Genomic DNA, 6000 nt, shown 5'->3' with positions numbered 1-6000 from the left:
AGCAAAACTTTAAATTTTGAACAAACAAATAAATATGAAAAGCACTATGAAAACCTACATCTGAGGTACTTTTTCAAAATATCTTTTTGGAGACCTGTTTATACCTGGCATAAGATGTTATGAATTTCATGCTTCCTTATGAGGGTAAATCTAGAGGAACGCTTAACGGTTATTCCAATAATATATTTATTTCAAATCTTTTCATATCCGTTGTAGAAAAACCCAATTTGACTTCCGTTTCCGACTTCTTCCTATGTATCTTTTCACTTAAACAAAGATATTGCGCCTTGTCAAAAAAAATTAAACACAGAGAACTTGTAATTTAACTAATGTGTCATTTTGGTGTCTTGTAGAGTAGTCTCATTGGCAATCATTCAACATCTTCTTATTTTCTTATTTGTACTGTTTTTAATTAATATGTCGCTACAGGTTTCTGTTTTCTGTAGTAGATGCGCAGCCATTGTGTAGTATAAATCGTTCTAGGTATGTGCAGAATAGTCCGCTCACGATTGTGCATATCGCATTCTGATAGCATTCAAAATAACTTTCGGTTATGTTTTGGAATCAATATTGGGAGTTATACGATTTTGTAAGCGTATTCCACGATTCCTTTACCTCGGATCGGTTAAACGGACATTGTGACCGAACTATTCAGGACATAATTTGTGCAGCGTTTTGAAAATTGATTTTTCGATGATCTTATATTGCATTGAATACATGTATATTTTGACAAATGAATACAAGTGTTCTATATAATTTTAATATTTTTTCTGGCCTTTAAAGCCTTAACTTCTGCCTGTTTTGTTTTAGCAATGGATGATCAGGAAATTAAATCGATACAATTAATTATTGCCAAATGTAAGTACGGTTGTTTTTGAGAGAAATAAAAAGATTTTAAAAGATCTACACTATTCTAGCTAAATTATGTATTCATAATACATGATTAAGCTTTTAAAATTGTGTATTGCTTATTCGACGTCAAGTGGCGGCGTATTTATATATTATAAGAACAAACGTCCGTGACGTCAAATGACGGCATATTTATACATCCCGTACAGCTGAACATACATCCAACTTATTAGGATTATACTGCTGAATTGAAAAAATCAAAGGAAAAACACAAGTATGTCTACACCGCAATTTTCCTCCAGTTATTTTCTAATCTAGCTTGGAACATATTCAGATAACTGTTGTGTTTTTGTGGTTTACATAAGCAGAAAAAAAATCAGGCTTCAGTAGTATATCGCTGTTCAACAGTTATAAATCGGTTAAGCGAATACAAATCTGATACAGGAAATTTTAAGAACAAAAATGGTGGGTTGAACCTGGTATAATGGCTAGTAAAACCTGCCGCTGTTAATTAAGACCCTAAAATGACTGCACCGCGTGACAGGAGTACACTGTGCAGTACAAATACCCACAAGAATAGTAAGGACAGAGAAATGCATAAATAAATATTTTAAAAATACATTACAACATGTAAATTGCATTTTAAACAAAAGGACACCTCCAATGAATTTACGACAGACGCCACAACACTGGAAACGAAGAATGGACTGTGCATTACATGAATGGATCAACGCCACAAAAACGTGACGTGTTTAATATTACGTTTATATAAGCACAGGTAAATTACTAAAAATAAATACATTAGCTTTACTTGCAGACACGTACAAGACAATAAATTGGGATTGAGTTTGTTATGTTATTTCTAACCATGAGAAGAATATTAGAATATAATTCTTATATGATCTGCATATAAGGGAATACATTGATATGATTGGCCGAGAGGACTTCCAGTAGTTGATCTTGATGTTGGTGATTTTCCGATAGACGACGTTGACCGAACTTTTTTTCGTAACCAATGTAAACAAAATGGTGGAGAAAATAACAACGTTAACAAAATTTACATTCACTGCACGTTATTCGTTAAATTAAATAATAAACACAAATTAAAACATTGTTTTAATGATAAAAGAGTTTTTGTAGTTTATTTTATTCCTTCTTTATCAAAAATATATATGAACAAAAAAGCATGTGCATATAGTTGCTTGAAACTTAAAGTAATTTACATGGAATAGCTGATCTTTAACGTACATATAGAAAATAAAAGTATAACATTAGGCAACATCATCTAAGACCTTACACTCTTGAATGCAAACAAAATCAAACAAACGAGTAACTCGACTGTACTAACTAATACTTTATGTGACATGTACATAGTACAGTTCATACCACAAACGATACGATATATTAAGACAATTTCAAATCGAGCGTTCAACAAAGTCATTATAACCAAATACATGAATGCTAAGTGTTTAAATACCGAGAAACGTCGTTTAGCAATGCGAATTCACACTCGTCAAAACAGTCATATTCGGGAATAAGTCACATTCTGTACTTTAAAAATTAAACTAAGATTGATGATTAATTAACGCATAACAGCATTAGACAATTTTACAATAAGCCTAAAGATCTGCTATATGTTCTTGTCAATTCTTATAACAAAAAAAACCCATTAAATTCATAAGTACTCTTTGATTTATTGTGTTAGGCTATTTTGTATTGCAATTGGTTTCGTCTTTTCGGGGAAAATGCCAAACTTTAAAGAGTTTTATTTCGAAGGGTGATGAATTTAGGTGGAAGTTTGCATTTTTGAGGTGTCAAGATTCAATGAAATGCACGCACTGCAGGTTTTCCCTGAATGAATTTCAGTGAAGATTTACTTGATTATGCACATTCGCAACTTGTATAGTACATGTAGGACTTGAATGAACTTGAGGTTTACCTACATAAATTGTGACTTTTTCAAACTTTTCCTGAATAATTGTGAAATTAACATCACATGACATTTAACAGACAACTTTTACAATCAATAATCTTAGTTTTTGGATGATCTGTTGATATGTTGCTTTCACAGTGACGTAAGCATTCAATCACATAAACTTCATATTAACCACAAGCCGGAGTTAAATAATAATGTTTTTTTTTTTCATATTGCAGTGCTCCATCAACCAACTAAAAACCTTCACCTCGACCTCATAATTTAGTTGTTTCACTGACCTACAAAAGGTAAGCTTTGAATTATGATAATTTCAGCGTAAAATTTTAAACCTTAGTATTTTGTCGTCTTTAAAGGACGTTTTAGTGCAAACAATTTCATAGTAACTATAACAAACTACCATTCGTTGAATAAATTGAATGTAAATTTACTTTAAAAAAAAGACAAACCAGTAAAATAGAATATTAAAAAATGTAAATTGTTTAATAATTTAAACATGTATGTCTATTGCACATCTGAAGAATACTATTGTAGAAATAAATTCTTAATTTTCAAATTGTTTCTGCCTGAAGTAACCTTGTCCAACATGTACCTTCCTCTTCCGAAATTGTTAAAAAAAGTTAAATGCACTTTATCGTTTCTATTAATCGACTTCTCGTCTGCCTTTAATTGTGTCAAGGATTTCAGTTGTAACCGATGTACCCTGGTTGCACTTTGAACGTGTCACATGATTTGTCTTCAAATTCCATTTATTGGGATGGTACGGATCCCAAACGATAACATACTAGTCATGCTTGTATCATCATTATCTAAAATTATTTGGATTTTTAAATAATACGTTTCATTTATTATTTGTATAGTACAAATGTCAAACTTCTGAAAGAACTGAAAATATCAAATGATCATATATTGCTGATTGTTTAAAAGGCAAGAAAAGCTTTAGTGTTAACATCATTAAAACATTAAATCGAAGAACTAAGTTATCATGCTTTGGGTAGAAAAAATAGAATGATTTCTAATGAGACAATTTTGAAATTTCAAACAGGGTTCCTTTATACAAGGGAGAGGTTTAGCTAGCTATAAAACCAGGTTTAATTCACCATTTTCTACATAAGACAATACCTGTAATAAGTCAGGAATATGATAATTGTTATCCATTAGTTTAAGCTTTTGATTTTACTATTTGATTACGGACTCTCCGTTTTAAATTTTCCTTAGAGTTCAGTATTTATGTTATTTTACTTTTTGTTCATACATCTTCTAACGTATTCAAAAACTTTTGATTTCTTGGCTTTCAGGGTTGATGATAACGGCGAATCGACAAAACTGCTACGGATGCAAGACAAGTTACTTACGTTATTTTGTAGACGAGAACGAGCAAACTGAAACGGTAACTCTCGATGCAATACGTCGCTGAATATTTAGAATCACAATATGAAGATGTCCCGAATGATCCCAAGAATAAGATACCCAGAATGCTCAGTAGTCTGATAATAATATATTTACAATTTGGGTTATATTTAAAAGCCCTATAGATATCGTCAAACAAATGTTTACCAATAGATAAATAAAAGATAAATATCTTACAAGGATCACACAACAACAAAAATTAAAGGAGCTTTCTAGAATAAAACGATGGTGATGAATGATTGATCGGCAAATCAATATGCATTTTCAGGCAGAAAACCCGTTAATGTGATATGAATATTAACCCTGCTATGAACTAGACCGACTAGGATTTTCCCAGGCTAATATAATTCACAAAGTACAAATCCACAGGAAATCATGTCACCTTACCCAGAGCCATTCTTCTGACTTCGATCCGACCAGTCTTAGCTCTAACTCCTGGAGAAGCAGAAAATACCAATTATAAGGTCTTAAGTGTGACCCGATCGGGATTCAACACTGCAACGACCTCCCGAACTGGAGGCGAACACAAGAGCACAGAGGAAGAGCTTCTACACCTGTCAATTTAATTGCATAAATCACGCAATAAATTTTAATAATTTGTTTTATTAGGTCTGTGTATTTTGCATACATTTTCCCTAAAGAATAACAACAGTTCAGGTAATGGCTCTCAGTTGAGGTCAGACTGCCATACGACACGAAAAGTGAAAAAGTTTGATTATTATCAATGACCTGGAACATCCTTTCATTGTCTTAACACAGTCGTTTGCACTCGTAATAGATTCCTACGGATCGGGAATGGTCTTGAAAGGTCCGTCATGCACCCCGACAGCTAGGTGCGTCCCATAACATTCGGGAAGTCGGACAATTTTCTCTAGTCGGATTACAATTGTGTCTATGTCGTGACATAATCTGCTGTATCGGATCAAAATCATAACAATGTTCTGTGTTTTTGGACGGTCTCCATGTGAAACGGGCATGATCTGAAAAAATTTGTCCTTGCCTTTTTTTGCTGGTTGAGTCCAAATTGCAACCAGATCTTGCTTAATACGAACATACCCGTTATTAATACGAAATTCGTAATAAAACCCACGCCATAGTCTCGACTATTACAGACTAAAGCTGGTGTCACACATGTACGATTTTTGCTGCCATCCTTGACAGGACCATTACCTATTAAAATTTGTCAAAAGTCTGATCAAGATCCTATGAATCGTGGCTGGAAATTCAAACTTTAATTAAAATCTGTAAAAACATTTATTGAATCACGAAAACAATCAGGTATTGCTAAGAGTCCAAATTCAGCTGTTTCCAATTTTGTGCCGATTATCCAATTATCAATCCGATTGATTCTCCCGTTTTCAATCCGATTGTCATCCGATTTTTATCTTTCGGATGGTACAAAATGACCGAATCTGTCTCAACAGCGTCCTGATTCTACTAAATGTGATCCGACAGAGATCAGACAGACTAGACAGTGAATCGATGCCGACGGAAGATCCCCGATAGACAACTGCCAAATTAGGTATGATCAGGTACAGTCGGAATGCAATCCTGTCAGTCTGCTGTACCGCATTGCAAACGGCTTTGTCTAGACTCCGTCGTATTGATATCTGTAATTGTCGGGACCTTGACGTTTATATCATTGCCGAATTTCGGAGGCATGTTTTATCACATGATTTTGTAGAACTGAGCATGCCCAGTTGTACAATTGTCTGTTGAACTGGGCATGCATTGTTTTACGATTTTCATATGATCTGTACATTATGCATAATTCCCCAGGAAATTGTACAAACGAGCAGTTCATATAT

The sequence above is a fragment of the Mytilus galloprovincialis genome, chromosome 5, assembly GCF_965363235.1.
Source record: "Mytilus galloprovincialis chromosome 5, xbMytGall1.hap1.1, whole genome shotgun sequence".
NCBI lineage: Eukaryota > Metazoa > Mollusca > Bivalvia > Mytilida > Mytilidae > Mytilus > Mytilus galloprovincialis.
The sequence above is the reverse complement of the archived record's forward strand: the minus strand, read 5'-3'. Positions refer to the sequence as shown.